This window comes from Stenella coeruleoalba (genome assembly GCF_951394435.1).
Source record: "Stenella coeruleoalba genome assembly, chromosome: 7".
Taxonomy (NCBI): Eukaryota; Metazoa; Chordata; class Mammalia; order Artiodactyla; family Delphinidae; genus Stenella; species Stenella coeruleoalba.
The window spans coordinates 109,729,947-109,753,182 of NC_137153.1; the positions used below are offsets into that span (position 1 = coordinate 109,729,947).

The window sequence follows — 23,236 nt, forward strand, 5'->3', positions numbered from 1 at the left end:
GATCGGAATTTACAGATTTAGGTTTTAAAACGCTGAATTTCACTTGCCCCTGAAACTGTTGTATTCTGGCTTTCTTATGCATATTATGTATAAATGTATTGATTAAATGTACTTTAAAAATAAATATTATTGTATCACCCTCTCCCTTTGGGGGAATTTCTAGTCCTAAAATTTCTTCCAGTAGTGATTAGAAGTTAGAATGTTTTTTGAGAACTTTATGCTTTAAAAACTGAGACTTATTATATGAAATTACAAATAATTTGAAGAGAGAAAGAATTACTTCTCCTATTATTGCCTCTAACAGAACTATTATCATTTTGGTGAATTTTTCCTCTAGCTGTTATTTAAAGTATATTTGCATATAAGTTAAAATCAGAGTATTTATTCCATATTTCTTTCAAGTTTTATTTTGCTGTTATTTCCCTAGCATATTCAGGGTACCAAATTAAGTATTGATTGATGGTGACAGCGATGACATTAAGACATGGAGATGGGTTTGAGACAGACATGCACCATGAATTCATAATTGAATAAGTCAGAAGGAAATTTAATTAGTCTTTTTCCTATGTCCACATAAGAAATGCTTTAAGAACAACAGAGAAAAGTCCTTATTTATTTTCTTTTCCTTTAAATTATGATTCCAGGCTGTTCACAGTGACTGCAGTGAAATCAGCTAACCAGATGCTTTTGAGGGGACAGCAGTACCAGCAAGCTATGTCTGTATGTGGCATTTTCACCAGGATGGGTCTAACTAGGTTGATCTGTTTCTCTATGTGGACTAATTCACTTTTATTGTGTTACAGCAGCATTTTTGTCTTCTTAGCTCTTCTGTTCTTCAGGAAATTACTCGGGAACGGAGTCATAACAGGAGTTTCACCAGTGGCTTTTGTACATTTGAGCTGTGGCAGCAGACCAATTACACCACAGCACTTGGTGAGAGCACTGGGTGTTTGTGTCCTCAGGTCTAATGAAAATAAAAAGCATTACTGAAACATTGGTGGTATTTAATAGAGTCATCTATGGCAAGAATTTTATTAATCTTCTTTATTTATCAGTTCACAAAGCAAATATTTGTTGAATGCCTATTTATGTGCCAGGCATCGTTGTAGGTGCCTGGGATAAAACAATGAACAAAAAAGACAAAAATTCTTGCCCTCATGGAGTTTTCTTTCTGGTATTCCTTTCCACATGTATTAGTTTGCTAGGGTTTACATAACAAAGTACCACAGACTGGGTGGCTTAAACATCAGAAGTATATTTTTCTTACACCACAGACTGGGCGGCTTAAACATCAGAAGTATATTTTTCTTACAGTTCTGGAAGTGAGAAGTCCAAGATCAAGGTTCAGCAGAGTTGGTTTCTTCTAACGGGCCTGAGGGAAGCATCTGTTCCAGGTCTCTCTCTTTGACTTGTAGATAACTGTCTTCTTCCTGTGTTTTCACATCATCTTCTCTTTGTACACTTCTGTGTACAAATTTCCTCTTCTTATAAGGACACCAGTCGTAGTGGATTAGGGCCCACCCTAATGACCTCATTTTAACTTAATTACCTCTTTAAAGACCCTACCTCCAAATACAGTCACATTCTAAGGTCCCAGGGTTTAGGATTTCAACATGTGAATTTTGGGGGAACACAGTTCAGCCCGTAATACCACATATGACTATGGTGTATTCAAATCTTTGTCCTGCTTGTTTTCTCATATTAATATCTCTGAGGTATTCAAAGTCATGTATGTTTCCCTGTAAAATGTATCCAGGTAACCTATAATTATGAGTGATTATTTTTCTAGACATGATTTATTTTTAATAAATACTGAAAGTTCTTGGTTAGGAAGGATTACTCTGCTAGGAATGTTGCCCCATCTAGTGGCCGCTGTATTCAACTACTTCTGTCAAAGTTATAAAAATGAATAAAGGGGCACTATGTTGGAGAAAGGGTTCTCTTTTCAACAGGCTATTATTCACAGGGCACTAAGGATTCGTGATAAAAAAATATTTTATCCATCACTGTATGTGGAATGAAAGAGAGGTCTACATAATGACACTATTTTTAATAATTCAAGTAATATCAATACCATCATTTAATATCACTACCAGTTACTGTTTATTTTTTATCTCCATGAGGAAACTGAGGCTTGGTTTACTCCCTTGCCCAAGATCTCACAGATTATAAGTAGTGTTTGTTTGAAGTCTATATGACTTCAGAGTGTAAGCGCTTAATCATTCAGGATAAATAAAAAGAAACAAAAAGACTCAAACATTTTGTAATGCATTCCTAATAAGTGACACATCTAAGCATACACCTAAATGAGTACTCAGTTTGTCTTCAATCTTGATATATACTTCACCTTTATCTTGAAATGATACTTTATTGTTCAGTGTTTGTATCGTTGTTGATGTGCTGTGTCAAAGTGTGTCTGTCTGTCTTAGATAATGAATTTATAAAGGACACAATCCACAACCAGGTCAGTATTTATTGCATACCTTGAATTACGTCGAACATTTAAAATAACTATTAAAAAGTTTGGACTTTTTTGGTAATTTTAAAGAATAATTTTTGTTTCTCTATTATACAGGTTGAATGCGGCAGCTAACTTGCCTGGAAACATCAGGAAACGCTTCTGCAGAAAGCTGAGTTCGATAGGATAAATACAAGTTAGAAAAGGATGCCTTAGGAATACAGAGAAGCCCTTGTAACTGCATGGGAGTATGACAGAGTTTGACATTTTGGGAGAAATGTAAGTAGTCAGATATGCAGGGAGTGGGAGTGATAAGAGATGACAATGGACTAAAAGGCATATGCCAAACTGAGAAGGAAATTATGAAGCCATAAGTTATGGAAGATCTTAGCAAGAGAGGTGGAATGAACCCTTCTTATCAAAAGATCATGTAATAGGCAATCTGAATAGGTCTTTATCTATTAAAGAAATTGAATAAGTAATAATCTTCTAAAACATAAAGTCCAGGCCCAGACGGGGTCACTGGTGATTTCTACCAAACATTTAAGAAAGAAATTATACCAATTCTCTACAGTCTCTTCCATAAGATAGAAGCAGAAGGAGTACTTCCTAACTCATTCTGTGAGGCCAGGATTACTCTAATATCAAAATCAGACAATGACATTACATAAAAGAAAACTACAGACCAATATCTCTCATGAACATAGGTGCAAAAGTTCTCAACAAAATATTAGCAAATGGAATCCAACAATGTATAAAAGAATTATATACAGTTACATATAAAATGGTGTAACATTTGAAAATCAGTCAGTGTAATCCATCACATCAACAGGCTAAAGAAGAAAAGTCACATGATCCTATCAATAGATGCAAAAAAAGCATTTGACAAAATCCAATAGTCATTAATCGTAAAAAACTGAGTAAGGTAGGAATAGAGAGGACTTCCTCAACTTGATAAAGAACATGTACGAAAAACCTACAGTGAACATCATGCTTAATGGTGAGACGCTAGAAGCTTTCCCACTAGGATCAGGAACAAGGCAACTCCTTTTCAACATCATATTGGAAGTCCTTGCTAATGAATAAGACAGGAAATGGAAGTAAAAGGTATACAGATTGGGAAGGGAGAAAATAAAACTGTCTTTGTTTGCAGAAGACATGACGGTCTATGTAGAAAGTCTGTACTTGTACTCTTACGGTATTATATAAGGAAGCAAAAGAAAGGAGGAAGTTAAACAAACGAAGAAAGGGTCCAGAACAAATGGCTTCACATTTAATAATGGTGTTTTCTTATGTAGTTAACAATTGATATATGAACATAAGGTTATTAAAATGAATGATCCCAGTATATCATTTGCAGCTAGCTGAGCGTAAAATATCTTCTTGCTATTCTTGAAAACTTTTTTCTTGGACTTTAAGACATAATGGCTTGGAGCTACTGGATACAGTTACTACATCATTGGGCATTTTATGGGTGCTGTTTGTACACTGTATCTTTACTTTAAAAAACCTTTCTTTAAAGAAGTTAACAGTGATCATTTCAATACTAGCCATTAAGTAATGCAAGTATAGTAATGTAGCATTTGATTATTGTGCCTGTGCTCCCTGTCTTTTTACAGTACTGCATTCCCGTAGGTCATGATAAGTAATCACTCATGTTACCTTTTTGCATATTGCCTAATCTTCATTTATAGAAGAGGCAAATGAGTGAGGCAAATAGAGGTGTAGTTAAGATCACAGGCTCTGTGCCTCCATTGCCTGTGTTAGAATCCTTGTTCCACCATTTCCTAGCTCTCTGACCTTGGGCAAGTTATGGAAGAATAAGTGAAATAATCCATGTGAAGTGCTCAGCACAGTGCCTGGCACATAGTAAGCACTTCATAAGTGTTAGTGGTTACTAAAGTAATTGTATATTACACAGACATTATATACTATTTTTATTATTACAACAAACAATGACAACATAGATTTAAACTTAGGTAGCTCTGACCCTAAAGCTCCCCCGTTTCCCTCTATCAACACCGTCTCTGTAAATTTTTAGTCATTGATGAAGACAGAACTGATTCTCTTTAAATTGCTTTGGCTCCGTGAAAGAAGGTTTGCCAGTTTATCAGTCCAGATAGAGTAGATTATGCTGCATTAATGAACAACTTCCATATTTCCATGATTTTCCACAAAAATCTTTATTTCTTACTCCCATTTCATGTCCTGGGATGACAGAGGCTTTTTCATCATAGTCACCCAGGGATCTCAGCACATCTTAACAGGTGCTTCCACCATCACCAAGGGAGGGAAAAGGGGCTATGGTGACTTGTGCGCTGTCTCTTGAAGCCTTCTGCTTGGAAGTGACACATGCACTGATGCTTATGTTTCATTGGCCAAAGCCAGTAACACAGCTAGGTCCAACTTCAAACAAGCAGGGGAAAGTGCAGTTTTCTGGGTTTAGGAAAGAGGGAATTAGACACCAGTGAGCAGCATTAATAACTACCATACCAACAATTTGAATTTTTTTCAGTTTCCTAAGTTGATATTTATCTTTTCAATTTCTAAATCTGCCCCCATCCTTTCTTATGTATACAGATATTCCTCAACTTATGATGGGGTTATGTTCCAATAAACCTAAGTTGAAATCATAAGTTGAAAATATTGTAAGTTGAAAATGCGTTTAGTACATCTATCCTACTGAACACCATAGCCTAGCCCAGCCTACCTTAAAGGTGCTCAGAACACTTACATTAGCCTACAGTTGGGCTAAATCATCTCACACAAAGCTATTTTATAATACAGTGTTGACTGTCTCATGCGATCTATTGAATACTGTACTGACAGTGAAAAACAGTATGGTTGTCTGGGTACAGAATGGTTTTAAGTGTATCAATTGTTTCCTCTTGTGATTGTGTGGCTGACTGGGGGCTGTGGCTGCCCAGCATCAAGAGAGAGTGTCATCGCTAGCCTGGGAAAAGATCAAAATTCGCAATTCAAAGTACAGTTTCTTCTAAATGCGTATTTTCATGCCATTGTAAAGTCAAAAAATCGTTAAGTTGAACCATTGTAAGTCAGGGATGTTTGTATAGATTCTTCAGGAAAAAGCCTAAGTATAGTTTCAGAGAAACAGCTCTCTTTCAGAGAGGTATATCAGAGTTATCTGGAGACTTTTTCAAGATCATGTGCCCAAGGCCCGCCCAAGAATGGAAATATCTATAGGTCAGGCTCTGGGTGTGTATCTTTTGAAAAAGCTCCCCAGATGGTTCTGGTTTGCTCCCTGTTGTGACTATGCAATTGTAAACTCGTATTTGTTTTCAAGGGTTGTCCTTAAGACAGATGGGAGGAAACAGAGCTGAAAGGGTCAGAAAGAGGAAGGCATCAGGAAGGCACTATGACTGAAGTGTAGCAGGGTTCTCAGCTCAGGCTGAAGCTGTGCTCACCTCACAAGTTAGTATATATCTGGCTTCTGGCATGGGTAGGTGACTCCAGGGTTCCATTTACATAAAGGAACACCAATCCTCATGAGAAAGACCTCACCTTAAGGGAGACTTGACCCTGCCCCAACTTTTTATTGAAAAAAATTTTTTCAGAAGATTAAAAGAATTTACCCACCACTTAATTCAGTAAGTGCTAGCATTTTGCCATATTTGTTTTATTTATTTATCTTTTTTGACATCCACTGATGGTTGTTGCTTGAATCAATTATTTCATTGAGGGGCAGGGGGTGCCAAATGGTGATTTTCTGATTCTCCCATTCTTTTTACATTTATTATCACTATCTAGCATTCTTCAATAAAGAGGAGCTTTCCTTTATCAACTGGAGATGAATTAAGTTTTTCCTAAAAAGGCAGAATAAATAAATGCTTAATTTTTTAAACTAGGGAAGATTTTTCAGGAGCCTATGTTTGATTGAAGGACATTTGGCCAGCATTGTAGTGGACAGATGATCTAAATGGCTTATGCATTTAGTTCTACAGCCCAACTCTCAGACTCAGAATGATAGAGCATGGTAGCTAAAGTGGAAAATGGTGTAGGAATTATAGTGGCTGTAACACTGAGAACAGAAAGTGTCAATAGCATCAGTTGCAAGGCTTGGGAAGTGTCAGAGGACAGGACCCATGGCACAGACATCGGCAGGTTCCATCAGGACTGGTACCTGTTGGTGGGTCCCAGTAGCTAGCTATAGTACCGTCGGTGGCCACGGCAGCATGGCTGCTGTTTTGTTCATTAGCAACGCCAGGAAACAGCAGCAGCAGAAGAGCAAATGGCACCAACCAAGTGGGTAATCAAGAGGATTTTTCTGTAGAGCATCCATGAGGCAGCCGTTGGGGCACCCAAAGCTGTGGCAGGGAAACTGGAGCTCTTGAAGTGCTGGTAGAGTCCGAATCAGAGTCAGAGACATACGGATTTGGGAGACTTAATACTTTACTCTTGGGCTGGTGTGATCTGGGGAAAAAGTGCTGCATCTTACCAAGAACAGAAAATGGTGAAGAAAGAGTTTTAGGCAAAGGAAACTCAAGGGATAAAGTGATGTATACAATTCAAAAGGCAGGGAGATGATGGCAGGTGGATTAGATTGAAAGAGAAAATCCAAAGATACCAGTTGACTAGTTGAGGGAAGCAGGAAATCTGTCGGTATTTCATGACAGGCTTAGGGAAGCTAACCACCTGGCAGAAGTCCGTAGTGCATGGATGGCTGAAGGGCCAGTTTTCTGATCCACAAGTATATCTCTCTCCATTTATTCAAATCTTCTTTTCTGCTTCTCAGTGCCATGTGATTTTTTAATAGTAAATACTGTTTCAATTAAAAGAAAAATTAAAAGTTTATTCCTGATAGAATCCACATACCCTGAAGAGTTAAAATGGTCTGAATATAAGGTTTCTTCTAATCTGTACTGAACATAGGGGTTGTGGTTACTAAAAGTTAGTCAAACCATATATAGGAAGTAAACTAATGATTGCTTTTCCCTTCCACTTTTAGGATTTTTTTTTTTAAGGGAAGGCCATTTTTATTAAACTTGTACATTTTACTTCTTCCTTTCAGAATCCTAATTAAAAAAACATGTTTCTGCTTACTTTAAAAAACAAAACAAAACAGAAAACAAACAAAGGAAACTATTAAACATTACTTTTGTGATCGGAAAGGAGACAATAGGATTCAACATAAGCTAAGAAAACTATACGTGGAGCAAAGAAATAAATCGAAGAGGAACCGACTCCGATCTAGGGCTAAGACCATTTGCAACGTGCACAGCCCTTCACTAAGAGAATTTCCAAAGCAAACCCATCCCGGGAGACCAGGGAGCAGCCCTCTTACCTTCTGGATTAACAAACAGACCAAATGCCCTAATGATCGCGCAAATACAAACCAATCACTCTATTTGAAAAAGCACAGATGCGTTCAACACTTGTCTCCCCTCCCTTCCCAGATTCTCTTCATTAACGGGGGATTGAGGAGGGCAGCAGCCCCTTGGCGGCAGGGCATTCACAGGACGTAAGTGTTCTTCACCAGCGGCTCTTTGTCGTCCCCAGAGCTCCGCACAGTCCGGGGGGTGCGCTCCTGGTTCCTCCGCGCCACCCTGATCAGGCAGACCACGGAGGCTCCCAGCAAGAGCGTCAGGACCATCACGAACAGCCCTGCCAGGACCACCGCTTTAGTGCAGGCCAGGGCAGGACACAACTGCTTGCCGAAGCGGCGCTGCACGCACTCCTCCTTGGAGGGGTAGCTGTTTTTATTGCCCCGGCATCCGCCGTAGGTGAAGTTATCACAAGAGTTCTTCTCGGCATTAAAGTACCAGCGTGGGAAGGATGCACGGCAAGCCCCAGGAACGGCCTTGGCAGTGCAGTGTTCTTCACAGTTGAACATATCACTGGACAGGTCATCAGAATCCTGCCTTCCGGGAACACTTGGGACAGAGGAATCTGCTCCATTCCTGGACAGGTCATCGATGGTGTTTACTGTGACACCAGCACACTTTGCAAGACACTCCTCCTTGGTCATGGAATTATTGTCATTCCCTCCACAGCCTCCGTACACAAACTGCTGGCAGGATCCGTCAGTGACATTGTACCACCACTTAGGGATGGAGGCCCGGCATTTCCCCACACTCTTCGAAACTCGGCAAAAGTCTGTGCAGCTGTGTGTGGCTGGAGAAACACCTCACTCTTAGTAGATGCCCTTGCTTCCATGAACGCCACATTCTCCGTCGGCCGCCTCAGCGGGAGAGGAGCAGCGATGCCAGCAGGGTGAGGAGTGCCCAGTACCGCCTCAGCCCACACAGCTGCGCCATGAGGGGCTCCACCCCTAGGATTTTTTTTTTTTAAATATAAAAACAAAGTGACTTTTTGTCACACTTTCCGTAAACATTGGTTTATCCATGGAGAAATGGAAACTTTTTCTACTGGAAGAAGGTAAGCTGAGAACTACTGCTGTGTTTGGTTCTATTTTTATTATTTATTAATCAAATATACATAGACTGAAAAGAAAATAAAAAAACAAGCTATGCATTAAATCATGGCAAACAGTCTGTATTGTAATCTGCATTTCATAAAATTAAGGAGTGATTTTATACAAATCCCCTCAAAATTAATAAAATTAAATTATGCTTAGCATTCAACTAAGGGATTGTAATTCAGCATAGTGGAACTATCTTTTTTTACTATAAAAGCTACCATGTGTTTATGGAGTGGCAGTACAGTAATTAGTAAAAGTGTTTGGTTTTGTCAGTGATTTTTTTCCCCTTGAGTGGAATTAATCAGTTTTTATACTCTGTAAGCAGTCATTGAATCATTCTTAGTTCTGTGTCAGGTAATTTAGTCAGGTGATGAAATCATCACAAGACTTTTTTGAGAGCTCTAGACCTTCCAAAGTGGCAGAAAGTTAATTGTTGCCTCAACAGTACTAACAGGGGCATTGGGCATGCACAATTTTGTGGCTGCAAGGAAAGTGAGCAGCACAGTGGTGGTATTTAGTGGACTTCATGTTCAGAAGAAGCCTCCTCCCAGAATCCATCATGTAATCCTTAATTTAGAAGCAGGTGAACCATAGTACTAACCAGAGAGCAAGTGAAGTGCAGAAACAAGAGACGAAGATGTTCTCTAAGTCTTTTTTTAAAAAATAAATTTATTTATTTATTTATTTTTGGCTGCGTTGGGTCTTCGTTGCTGCGCACGGGCTTTTTCTCTAGTTGCGGTGAGCGGGGGCTACTCTTTGTTGTGGTGCGCGGGCTTCTCATTGCAGTGGCTTCTCTTTGTTGCGGAGCACGGGCTCTAGGCGCCTGGGCTTCAGTAGTTGTGGCTCGCAGGCTCAGTAGTTGTGGCGTACGGGCTTAGTTGCCCCACAGCATGTGGGATCGTCCCGGATCAGGGCTCAAATCCGTGTCCCCAGCATTGGCAGGCGGATTCTTAACCCCTGCGCCACCAGGGAAGACCTGTGTTCTCTAAGTCTTGAAGTGATCTTAGGCAGTTTGTAAATTGGTGTATATTGTCTTCAGCATCCTTTCACTTCTCTTATCTGCTTCTCTTCTACTTCATAGTGCTTGGTGCTAACTACCCTAGTTACCACGTTGCCCCAGTCCATTCAAGCCTATCTTCTCCTGTCAAAGCTCTCTTTGCACCAAAATTACCTACATTCCTGTTTTGGAGAGTCTCTGATATTAGAAAAAAAGTAACTTCACTGTAGTGATTTGCCCTAATGAGTACATGGATTATTAATAGCCAACCTCTTAACATTTTCAGATATAATTGTTATTTTAAAGAAGAATGCCTGTTCAAATGAATTTAAATTTGGAAGAATTTCTTTCATTATTAGAATGTAAAAAAAAAATTCAGGCCGTTTCAAGAGGGCATTTTTGGGGAGGATAGGAGTGAAAGCAGTTTGGTTATCTCTTGGAGACCAGTACTGCGTGTACTTAGAAACGTAAGCTATTCAGCCTTTCCACAGTTTTACTTCCCTATGTGAAGAGCCTATAAGTTCTTAAGCTCTCAGTTCTTTCACACTGTCTCTTTTGACGATGGTAGCAGGGATGTTGGTTTTATTGTATGAGTTGTTTGAAAGGTCTTTCCTGTACCTTGGTAACTAGGTTACTAAGTATCTTTGTGATTAGGTCTCTGTCTTGAGAGACTTAGTTGAGGAGGAAAAGCAGATGAAGAAACATATGTAATAAGCACTTTAATAAAAAAGTTTCTTAGAGGAATTGACATTTGACTTTACTAATTAATTCAACAAATATTAACTAGGTACCTGCTATGTGCCAAGTACAGCCTGGGTGCTGGGAATACAGTGATTAATAAGATAGGCTTGGTCCCTGGCTCCATGGAGCTTACTATCTAGTGGTTCCAGACAGTGGGCTGCAGGCAACATGTCCTCAGGGAAACGGTTATTACATAGAGGTCAGACAAAATGCAGAGACTTTCTTTCATATTCCATGATGGTAAAGTGGCATTCCGTATGCAATGGAAAAATAGCCAATCAAGTTATTTTGTATGATTATATGGAACTATGTACGCACTGAGGAGGAAGCTCTGGGGAATCAGATAGCTGTTGCCATAGTTCAATTTAAAGGGGAACAGGTGTGATTAAACCATGATGGGTGCCTTTAATCGCATGGGGTAATTTAAAGCAAGCAGGTGACATACTCAAATTGCAAAAGTGTTGCCTTAATAGAATAAAACTCAAAAGCCTTTATGGGATAGTGTTGTAAAAATCTCTTATTGCTTGTAGTCATAGGGCTGAGGTAACTGAAAACCAAATTCAGAGACTGATTCTGTGATTTGGTAAATTATATTAGTATGTGAATCCACATACTTTGCCAAGCATTTTATATGAATGTCAGGTTAAGCTAAATTAGGGAAGAGTGGGGTCTTGACAAGTGGAATAGTAGTATATGAGAGACATCAAAGCTTAGAGAACCCCAAGCTCTGAGATTTATCTAAAACAGACTTCTCAGCTGTGGCACTATTAACATTTTGGATTGGATTATTTTGCTCTGGGGGGCTGCCCTGTGCATTGTAAGATGTTTAGTAGCATCCCTGGCCTCTATCTACCAGATGCCAGTAGCACCCCAGCCCTGAGTCATGGCGATCAAAAATGTCTCCAGATATTGCCAAATGCCTGCCCCCCAGGTGAGGCAAGGGAGGAAATTGCCTCTGGTGTGAGAAGCATTGGGTAAGTGTTACCTGTTGTGCAAACCTTGCCTAAGGAAACCATGACTCATTGAGGGAGAAAACTGAGAAGTCGTCTCATGCTCCATCTCTCATTATTGCTTATCTGGTAATTCAAACTTAACGTTTTGTTTAAATCATATTAACCATTTTATAAAACTAAAACAAATTACAATTCTAGAATTAGTATCCATCTGTCAGTGTGAAATACATAGCTTGCTTCACACTTGTTATATCTAGACATATATACACACAGACTTAAGAGTAATATGAATTATTTAATATTACAAAGTGTTTCTCAGTTGCTGTGTATAATGGTATTGAATAGTATGCTAATTAGTGCATATCACTGGATACTCCAGCTAGAATTTGAAGTGAAATTTAAAAAGATGGACATCTGACACTCTTGAGACTTTAATATGCAAGTATCTATTTCATCCGTGCTCTCAGGAAGAAAGATTGTCAAACTAATTAATTTGTATTTTCTCTTACCGAAGTGCTTTTGCTGTTCATATTCCTTCTGTAGCAAAGTCTGTGTTTGACAGCAGAAGCACAACCCACATTCCTATACAGCATTCAGGGACAGTCACCTTTTATTTAGAGGAGAAAGGAGGACAAGAGCAAGCGAGGGGGAGAAGCATCTTCAAATGAAGTTAGTGTCACAAAAGGGACATACTTAAGGTTATAGATTGCACTGTGCCAGCACTGGGTGCTGGGCCTTGATTGATAACGATACCCATGTGTTCTTCCATGAATTTATTCTCTCATCTCTCTGATTCATAGGGCTCTCTAACAAGTGGGGGGCCCAGGCGCTCAGTTCTAAGGCTGGCGTTGGGTCTTATCATTCAGTGTGCACAGTTTAGGTCCTGCTCCTGTTTCCCAGTAGGGTACCTGCACCACAGCTGTTCAGTCATTCTGCATTTACCAGTTCCAGTCTTCTGCAGGAAGAGTTAATGCCATGAGGGAGGGGAAGTAGAGCTCTATCTCCTTTTCTCCATTTTATATTTTTATATCTTTTTATTTTGAAATTTTAGATTTACAAAAAAGTTGCAAAGATAGTACGGAGTACCTGTACACACTTCCCCAAGCTTCCCCAAAAGGTAACATCTTCCATAATCAAGCTGCATTTACCAAAACTAAGAAATTAACATGAGGACAATACCGTTGACAAAACCACAGACTTTATTTGGAGTTTACCAGTTTTTTCACTGATGCCCTTCTCTGTTTCAGGATATTACACTGCATTCAATCATCATGATCTCTTAGTCTCCAAGCTGTGACGGTTTTTTGGTCTTTCCTTGTCTTTTGTGACCTTGACAGTTTTGAAGAGTACAGGTCAGGTGTTGTAGGCTGCCCCTCTATTTGGGTTTGCCTGATGTTTGGGTTTGTCATGATTACATCAGGAATATGGATTTGAGGGAAGAATGCCACAGATGAACTGCCCTTTTCACTGCATCGTATCAGGAGAACATGACACCAACATGACTTGTGACTGGTGATCTTAAACTTGAGTGCTCACGTAGCTAAGGTGGTGTCTCTGGGTTCTCTCGTTACCTGTGTCTCTCTTCCCATACCCTAGTCTTTAGAAGAAAGTCGCTAAGCTCAGCCCACACTCAAGGGGTGGAGAATGTACTTTATTTTTTTAAATTAATTTTTATTGGAGTGTAGTTGCTTTACAATGTTGTGTTAGTTTCTATTGTACAGCAAAATGAATCAGCTATACATATAAATATATCCCCTCTTTTTTGGATTTCCTTCCCATTTAGGTCACCACAGTGCATTAAGAAGAGTTCCCAGTGCTATACGGTATGTTCTCATTAATTACCTATTTTTTACATAGTATCAATAGTGTATATGTATCTCAGCCATAAAAGGGAACGAAATTGGGTCATTTGTAGAGACGTGGATGGACCTAGAGAGTGTCATACAGAGTGAAGTAAGTCAGAAAGAGAAAAACAAATATCGTGTATTAACGCATATACGTGGAATCTAGAAAAATGTTATAGATGATCTTATTTGCAAAGCAGAAATAGAGACACAGACGTAGAGAACAAATGTACGGATACCAAGGGGGAAGGGGGGGTGGGAGGAATTGGGAGATTGGGAATGTATTTTAAAACTGCATTCTATCAGTCCTTATTTAATATCCCTTCTTACCCTGCCCCCCTCCCCCCACTTCCAAAAGTCCACTTAGTTCCTGAGCCTTTGGAAGATTCTGTGATATACATGAATTTAGTTCTTGGCTTTCCCCACTATATCCTAAGTCACTTTTCCACATTCCAGCCTTAATATTTTGTTGCTATTGTCTCTTCTTCTCTTCTCTCTGGATTTATAGGTTTATGAGTTAAAAAAAAAAAATCTCTTTACCGTACTTTCAGTGGAGTTTCAGAGGAAGTGAAATTGAATTATTATACTCAATCTGCCATCTTTATCTGGAAGCCGTGGGGGAAACATTTTTTAATCATCAATACTGACACTTAATCTGCATTATTTGCCATTTCTGTTTGTCATAATTCTACCATTGATATAATCCATGGAATCACTGAATGCTTTTTTTTGGTACCATTGTTGTGTTTCATAAAACAGTGTGATCAGTCAAGAAACTCAGTTCACAGCTAGAGAAGTAAGGCTTCTAGTATTGGTTGGTGTGATTGGCCCTGATTATCAAAGGGTTACCGTATTAGGGTTATAGTATTAGGGTTACTGTTATAAAGCTAGTGGCGTCTGGATGCTTTCTTTTACATGCCCAGTTATTAAGTTTAACAAAAAACAAGGCAGGCTTAGACACCTCAGGAATCAAAGGTGTCTAAGGGTCAGTTGACTAGGCAAAGAACTTTAACTGACTTACACTAGCCAAAGGCAACCAAAGCTTGAATTGATGGAGGAAGGGAGTTAACATATCCACTATGGCTTCTTTACCATTTGTGTAAATGAGGACTGTAGCTCTCCACGTATTTGCTCTCTTTCTCTCTCCCTCCCTTGGCTTTCACCTTTCCTCTAATTTTTTTTAAGAATTTTAAAGAGCAGTTTTAGGTTTATGATAAAATTAAGAAGAAGGTACAGAGAGTTCCCCTATACAGGCATACCTTGTTTTATTGTGCTTTGCTTTATAGTGCTTGCAGATACTGTGTTCTTTTACAATTGAAGGTCTATGGCAACCCTGCATCAAGCAAGTCTGTTGGTGCCATTTTTTCCAACAGCATTTGTTCACCTAATATCTCTGTGTCAATTTTGGTAATTTTCGCAATATTTCAAACTTTTTCATTATTATTACATTTGTTGTGGTGATCTGTGATCAATGATCCTTGATGTTAGTATTGTGTAATATTTATTTGGGGGAGCCATTAACCATGCCCATATACGATGGTGAACTTAATTGATAAATGCTGTGTGTATTCTGACTGCTCCGCCGACTGGCTGTTCCCCCATCTCTCTCCCTCTCCTCAGGCCTCCCTATTCCCTGAGACACAACAATATTGAAATTCGGCCAGTTAATAACTTCACAGTGGTCTCTAAGTGTTCAAGTAAAAGGAAGGGTTGCACACCTCTTACTTTAAATCAAAAACAAGAAATGATTAAGCTTAGTGAGGAAGGCACATTGAAACCAAGATGGGCCAAAAGCTAGGCCTCCTGCACCAGTTGGCCAAGTTGTGAATGCAAAGGAAGTGTTCTTGAAGGAAATTTAAAGTGCTATTCCAGTGAACACACAAACGCTAAGAAAGTGAAACAGCCTTATTGTTGATGTGGAGAAAGTTTTAGTGGTCTGGATAGAAGATTGAACCAGCCATAACATTCCCTTAAGCCAAAGCCTAATCCAGAGTAAGGCCCTAACTTTTCAATTCAATGAAGGCTGAGAGGTGAGGAAGCTACAGAAGAAAAGTTTGAAGCTAGCAGAGGCCGGTTCATGAGATTTAAGGAAAGAAGCCATCACTATAACATAAAAGTACAAGGTGAAGCAGCAAGTGTTGACATAGAAGCTGCTTGCAGCAAGTTTTCCAGAAGATCTAGCTAAGGTAATTAATGAACGTGGCTACACTAAGCAACAGATTTTCAGTGTCAACAAAACAGCCTTATATTGGAAGAAGATGCCATCTAGGACTTTAATAGCTAGAGTGGAGAAGTCAATGCCTGGCTTCAAAGCTTCAAAGGACAGACTGACTCTCTCATGTTAGGGGCTACTGCAGCTGGTGACTTGAAGTTGAAGCCAGTGCTCATTTACCATTTTGAAAATCATGGGGCCTCCCGGAATTCTGCTAGATCTACTCTGCCCGTGCTGTATAAATGAAACAACAAATACCAGATGACAGCACATCTGTTTACAACATGGGTTACTAAATATTTTAACCCCATGGTTGAGACCTACTGCTCAGAAAAAAGGATTCCTTTAAAAATATTACTGCTCATTGGCAGTGCACCTGGTCACCCAAGAGCTCTGATGGAGATGTACAATGAGATTAATGTTGTTTTCATGCCTGCTAACACAACTTCCACTCTGCAGCCCATGGTTAAAGAGTAATTTCAACTTTTAAGTCTTGTTATTTAAGAAGTACATTTCATAAGGCTGTAGCTGCCATAGATAGATATTCCTCTGATGGATCTGGAAAAGTAAATTGAAAACCTTCTTGAAAGGATTCACCATTCTAGATGCCATTAAAAACATTCATGATTCACGGGAACCGGTCAAAATATCAACATGAACAGGAGTCTGGAAGAAGTTGATTCCAACACTCATGGATGATTTTGAGGGGTTCAAGACTTCAGTGGAGGAAGAAACTGCAGAGGTGGTGGAAATAGCAAGAGAACTGGAAGTAGAAGTGCAGCCTGAGGATGTGACTGAATTGCTGCAATCTCATGATAAAACTTTAATGGATGAGGAGTTGCTTCTTATGGATGAGCAAAGAAATTGGCTTCTTGAGATGGAATCTACTTCTGGTAATGATGTTGTGATGATGGTTGAAAGACAACAAAGGATTTAGAATATTACATAAGCTTAATTGACAGCAGCAGGGTTTGAGAGAATTGGCTCCAATTTTGAAAGAAGTTCTACTGTGGGTAAAATGCTATCAAACAGCATTGCAGCCTACAGAGAAATTGTTCATCAAAGGAAAAGTCAATTGATGTGACAAACGTCACTGTTGTCTTATTTTAAGAAATTGCCACCCCAACCTTCAGCAACCATCACCTCGATCAGTCAGCAGCCATCAACACTGAGGCGAGACCCTCCACCAGCAAAAAGATTACGACTCGCTGAAGCCTCAGATGATGGTTAGCAATTTTTCTTTAGCAATAATGTATTTTTATTATTTTTTTTTTGCGGTATGCGGGCCTCTCACTGTTGTGGCCTCTCCCGTTGCGGAGCACAGGCTCCGGACGCGCAGGTTCAGCGGCCATGGCTCACGGGCCCAGCTGCTCCGTGGCATGTGGGATCTTCCCGGACCGGGGCACGAACCCGCGTCCCCTGCATCGGCAGGCGGACTCTCAACCACTGCGCCACCAGGGAAGCCCTCAATAATGTATTTTTAAATCAAGGTATGTACATTTTTTTTTAGACATAATGCTATCGCACACTTAATAGACTACAGTATAGAGTAAACATGACTTTTCTATGCAATGGGAAAATAAAAAAATTCATGTGACTTGCTTCATTGCGATATTTGCTTTATTGCAGTGGTCTGGATCTGAACCCACAACATCTCTGAGGTGTGCCTGTACTCCCTACCCCAACATATGCACAGCTTCCACCATGATCAACATCACTCACCAGAATGGTACCTTTGTTATCAAGGATAAACCTACACTGACACATCATAATCCCCCAAAGTCCATAGATTACCTCAGGCTTCACTCTTGGTGTACATTCTGTGGGTTTGGACAAATGTATAATGACATGTATCCATCATTATTATATCATCCAGAGTATTTTCACTGCCCTAAACATCCTCTGGGCTCCAGCTATTCATCCCTCCCTCCCAGACCCTGACAACCACTGATCTTTTTCTTGTCTCCATAGTTTTGCCTTTTTCCAGAATGCAAAGTAGTTGAAATTATACAATATGTAGTCTTTTCTCATCTTTCACTTTCCTATAATTTTATATAAAGTGTTTTGATATTGGTTATGTTTATCATTTAGTGACTAGGTTGCAGTTTTTTCCTTTTTATGCATTTTAATAATTTTTATTACTTTTTCAATAGGTAATGCATCTTTGTGGCTCAAAAACTAAAACAACATAAAGAGTATATATTGAAAATTCTCCCTCCTGTCTCTGTCTGCCTTGTTCTTCCTTGCCCCACCCCCGTTAGTAACTGGTTTTATTATTTTTCTTGTGTGTATTTTTTGGTGTTTCTTTATGTAAGTACAAACATATTCTTATTCTTCTCCTTCTTACACAAAAGATAACATACTATTTAAACTGTTCTGTGCTCTGCTTTCTTCACTGAATAATATGCATTGGTATATTTACAGCTCTGTGGTTGTCCCAATGTTTGTTTAACCAGTTCCCTATAGGAAATGGGGTTTGTTTCTCCTTTTTGGCATTGCAAACAACACTGCAATAAATAACCTACTACAAACCTCATTTTGTGGGACTTCCCTGGCGGTGCAGTGGTTAAGAATCCGCCTGCCAACTCCGGGGACACGGGTTCGAGCCCTGGTCCAGGAAGATCCCACATGCTGCGGAGCAACTAAGCCCGTCCGCCACAACTACTGAGCCTGCGCTCTAGAGCCCGTGAGCCACAACTACTGAGTCCGCGTGCCACAACTACTGAAGTCACCCGCCTAGAGTCCGCGCTCTGCAACAAGAGAAGCCAACGCAATGAGAAGCCCACGCACCGCAATGAAGACCCAATGCAGCCAAAAGTAAATAAGTTTATAAAAAACAACAACAACTACAAACAACAACAACAAAAAAAAACCCCTAATTTTGTAAGCGGGTAGGTATATTTGTACCTAAATACCCAGAAGTTGGAGCATTGCAGAATATTGACTTAGTATTATGGTGGATCTGGAGTGGGATTAGCTGTCAGGGACAGGGACAACCAGAAAAATAGCACCCACTTCTAGTATTTACAACAGAGAAAATGTAATGCATGGAAGTGGTTACCAGGTGATAGAAGAGCTGAGAGCCTAACTGAGAAAGTTAAGCAGAAGAGCCACAGCTTGTAGCATGGAGAGACATAAATGAAAAACTGTGTTACTGAATCCCAGAGCTATGTGTCATCTGTTGGAGACCAGGACCTCTAAGGATCTGTCTAGGGGGAGCTGGGTCCACTAAGGAGGTGCAGTCCCTGCCAAAGAAGTGCCTGAGTTAGAAGAGAGAAGAGAGAAATGTCCTGGCGTATGCCTTCCCTCCCTGTCTTCCAGTCTTTCAGAAATCAGCTGATAGTGAGTTTGGGTATCACAGTTAACAGAGGTCAGCCCCCTGCAGTCCAGAGCAGTGCAGCAGAAGGGCAAAGAATGGATTTGAGGACAAGCGCGTTCAGAGTCTAAATAGCCAGCTCTTTTGCTACTCAGCATTTAAGTTCACCCTTCTGCCCATGTTTAATACCTTCATACTTCTGCCTGTCATACAATGACACTCTCCCTTTCTCCCCAGACGAGAAGAGAGACTCAAAGTCCCATTAGTCATTGTCTCCTTCTCATGTTCAGGATCTACTGGTGAGCCTCACTCCTCTCCAGCAGCTCCAGATGTGACTTTTTGTGACCTGGTGGCCTATGAACTAGATTGTAAATTAAGTTTCACCAAAACTCCATACAAAACTGCAGGAGAAGGGGAAGGGGGAAAAGTAGAAATCATTGGTTAGTAGGTACATAACAAAAATATGCATTAGTGCTATCATCCTTATTGCTGTATAAAGTCACAAGGTCATAGTTGATATTTATCACTTCCCTCTTTTACTTCTTATTCCATATTTCCTTTGTTTCTAGCTAGCACTTCAGGTGGTTGTGTTCTTCACTTGGCAGGTGACTGTATCAGTCAGGATATAGTCACAACAACAGAAAATACACTTGGCATTTCAACAGAGAGAATTTAATATAAGGAATTAGTTAAGCAGTTTTGGAGAACTGAAAAGGCAAAAAAGGGGCTACTGAGCTAACCCAGAGATAGGAACTGTATGATGAAGCTGTCACTCCTGGGGTTGGGGGGACAAAAGGAAGCTTGAAGGAGAGGATCCTGAGACCTCCGAGGTGGTCTCAATAGCTGACTATTGCTGATATCTTTGATTAGACATGTGAGGCTGGTTCTAGGAGTGCCCCACCCCCAAGCTGAATACTGTAATTGATAACCACTTGTCAGGAAAGGAGTGCATCCTTTCTCCCTCCTCTTCCTTGCAGGAAGTCAAGTGGCAAAGTAGAAATATAGTTCTCATAGTCCCAACGTAGCATCACAAAGCAGAGTATAAAAGTGTGGGTTTGAACTGAGAGACAATGGTGTAATAACTGGGACAGCTCATCACTTTACCTATTCAATATCCATACACAACTTTCTACATGTATTTCAACTTCCTGTACAGCAATAACAAATTTCAGCTTTTCTTTAACAAGACACAGCTGTCCTTTGTAGAAATAGGCACTCTCACCTTTTCCACAAAAAGAAAAGGTCGCAAGTGTCATTTTATTGATCTTTGAATGATGTCAATTACTCCTCCAGTTCAGTTAGAGTCCCTCTTGAATATCCTGTACACTAAAGATGAAACTGTAAAGTTAACCACTGCCATTAATTCTTACATTGCGAAGGAAGAAAAAATTAGTTTGTATATACACAAATACATAAACACACACATATACAGACATACAGTGAGCAAAAAAGAAACTAACGTTTAGATATTAGTCCTTTCTTCTCTCTAGTCATGAGCTTGTAGTTGATACTTGTAACTTCTTTCTTCCCCTACTCATTCTATATTTCCTCTACTCTGAGCCAGCACCTGTACCAGGTGGTGTGATCCAAAGCTTCATTCCTAAAGGCTCTGGATCTTCAGTGGTCCTGTCTTGTCTTGGTTACTGTAGTTTCCCACTAACTTTTGCAGTGAGAATATAAAGGAGAAAATGAATATAGGTGACAAAAGGGAGATAGAATTGACCAATGTGGTGACTGATGACGTGGGTGGGAGGGGAGAACAAAATATGTGCATTAAAAATTTTACACAGATGTGACACAGTTCTGGTTTGAGTTTGAGTGGAGTGAGATCTGGGATTAATGTAGGGTTGTCAACTGCCCTGGTTTGTCCCAGAGTCAGGGATTTCCTAGAACATGAAACTTCCTGCATTAAAACAGGGAAAGTCCCTGGAAAACCGCAATGAGTTGGTCACCACAACCTAATATAAACTGGCAAAGACTGATTAGTGACAGTAGCTTCTTGGCATGAGCACTGAGTCACCTTCTGGGATAACCAGTCTTTAGGGAGTGAGTAGTCAAGATGTGCTAAAGTTGTCCCAGTAAGAGAGCCTTTAACTGGTGCAGGGAAATGGTGATTCTTAAGACTCCATGGTAGCTGTCATTCAGATCCATCCCCAACCCTTGGAACCCATGGATCCAATGGTGAGTTCTGGGGAGAGAAGAGGTTGGGGGTAAAAATCTGTGACACCTACCCCTGCAACAGAGTGTGACCCAGAGGGGACAGATTCTTTCTCACCACAGATCACCCACAGCTCTGGAAACTTGAAGGCTCTAGTGCATTAATGACTTCAGTTGCAGGTGGGTTGGGAGGTTACAAGGGTTGGGGAGGAGGAACTTGGTAACATGGACTGGCACATGGAAGCACTGAAATCCTCAACAGGGCAGGATAACATTTATGCAGGTGGGGTATAAATCAGTGAAATTTGAGTTATTACAGCAAAACATGACATCTGCAGGCTGGGGTGTGGGGAGGCCAGAGGAAACTTGGCAACACTTAGGCTTTTCTTGAAGCAATTCCAGTCCAGAGGAAAGGATTAGGTTGCTTTCTTTGTAATATTGTGCCATCTAGCGTTAATTTTCATGACCTCCTTTGTCCTAGTTAGATGCTTAGAAAGAAGCAAATGAATTAAGACAGTTTCCAAAGTCATCAGTCATATTTATTTCATGTCCATCAGTTCTTTTGTTTATTTGACAAATACTGATTGAATACTTTCTATATGCCAGTTACTTTTCTAGGCATTGAGATTAGAGCTGTGAACAAAATGGACAAAAACGCTGAACTCATGGAAGCTTACATTTTTGTGGGGAGAAAGACAATAAATAAGGTAAATAAGTAAATACAATATATAGTATGCTATATAGTTATAAATGGTAAAGAGAAAAAATAAGGAAGGAAGAATTAAGTTTAAAATTTTGGAGAGAGGGGACTCTGTAATTTTAGACCAGGTGATCAGGGAGGCCTGACTGAGAAGATGACCTGTGAGTAAAAAACAGAGATAGTGAGGGAGTATTCCAGGCAGAGGGAATGGTGCAAAGGCCCTGAGGTAGAAGCATGCCTGGTGAGTTCAAGGAACAGTGGGGAGGAGTAGACTGAACTAGGGGGACAGTATTAGGAGATGAGGGCCTTCGGGATCACAGCAAGGACGATCACATTTATTCTGAATAAGATGGGAAATCAAAGTTTTGAGCAGGGGCATGGTCTTATGTACAATTTAATATTATCACCCTGGCTGCTGTGTTGAGAACAGACTGAAAGGAGGCAAGGGCAGAGGAGAGTGATCAAGATGACGGAGTAGAAAGACCCTGAGCTCACTTCCTCTCATTAACACACCAAAATCACAACCATCTGTAGAATAACCATGGTTGAAAAAGTCTGAAACCTGCCAGAAAAGATTTTCTACAACTAAAGACATAAAAGAAGGAACCACAATGAGACCAGTAGGAGGAACGGATATGTGATATAATAAAATTTCATACCCCACAGGTGGGCAACCCACAAACTGGAGAAAAATTATATTACAGAGGTTCTCCTGTGGGAGAACCATGTCAGGGCCCCAGCCTGAGAGTCCAGCACTGGGAAGGGGAGGCATCAGAGCATTTGGTGTGAAGGCCTGTGTGCCTTGATTGCAAAAGCTCCACAGGACTGGGGGAAATAGAGACTTTACTCTTAAAGGGAGCACACAAAATCGCACATGCACCAGGACCAAGGGCAAAAGCAGTAATTTCATAGAAGCCTGGGCCAGCTCTACCTTCTGGTCTTGGAGGGTATCCTGCAGAGGTAGGGTGCAGTTATGGCTCACCCTGGGAGCATAGACAATGGAGGTGGATGTATCAGGGAGCATTCATCTGCATGAACTCTCCTGAAGGCTGACATCTTGTTTGGGTCATAGCACCAAGACTTGGCCCAACCCAGTAGCCTGTAGGCTCCGGTGCTGGGACACCTCGGGCCAAACAACTAACTGGGTGGGGACACATTCCCCACCCCTAAGCAGACAAGCTGCCTAAAGACTTCCTGAGCTCACAGCTGCGTCTAGACATGCCCCTAGAATGGCCCTGCCCACCAGAGGGCCAACACCCAGCTCTACCCACCAGGAGGCAGGCACTGACCCTTCCTGCCAGGAAGCCTGCACAAACCTCTAGAACAGCCTCACCCACCAGGGGGCAGACACCAGAAGCAAGAAAATTACAGTCTGGCAGCCTGCAGACCGAATCCAAATGCAGGCCAGACACTACTCTG

General features: G+C 40.5%; 2 long non-coding RNA genes and 1 pseudogene across 3 annotated transcripts; 2 read left to right on the forward strand and 1 right to left on the reverse strand.

The window, feature by feature from the left end:
- Nucleotides 1-601: 601 nt before the first annotated feature.
- Nucleotides 602-7,582, forward strand: LOC307188852. Its single transcript, XR_013829077.1, has 4 exons — nt 602-933; nt 1,315-1,394; nt 2,576-2,737; nt 7,488-7,582. It is a non-coding gene; the product is annotated as an uncharacterized lncRNA (long non-coding RNA).
- A 302-nt stretch (nt 7,583-7,884) lies between these two features.
- On the reverse strand, nt 7,885-8,937 carry LOC307188851 (kunitz-type protease inhibitor 2-like; annotated as a pseudogene). The gene is made up of 2 exons: nt 8,642-8,937; nt 7,885-8,590 (listed from the first exon to the last, which is right to left on the reverse strand). The product of its transcript is annotated as a kunitz-type protease inhibitor 2-like (transcript).
- Nucleotides 8,641-21,809, forward strand: LOC307188853. The gene is made up of 3 exons (XR_013829078.1): nt 8,641-8,854; nt 13,372-13,411; nt 21,724-21,809. It is a non-coding gene; the product is annotated as an uncharacterized lncRNA (long non-coding RNA).
- The last annotated feature ends 1,427 nt before the right edge of the window (nt 21,810-23,236 follow it).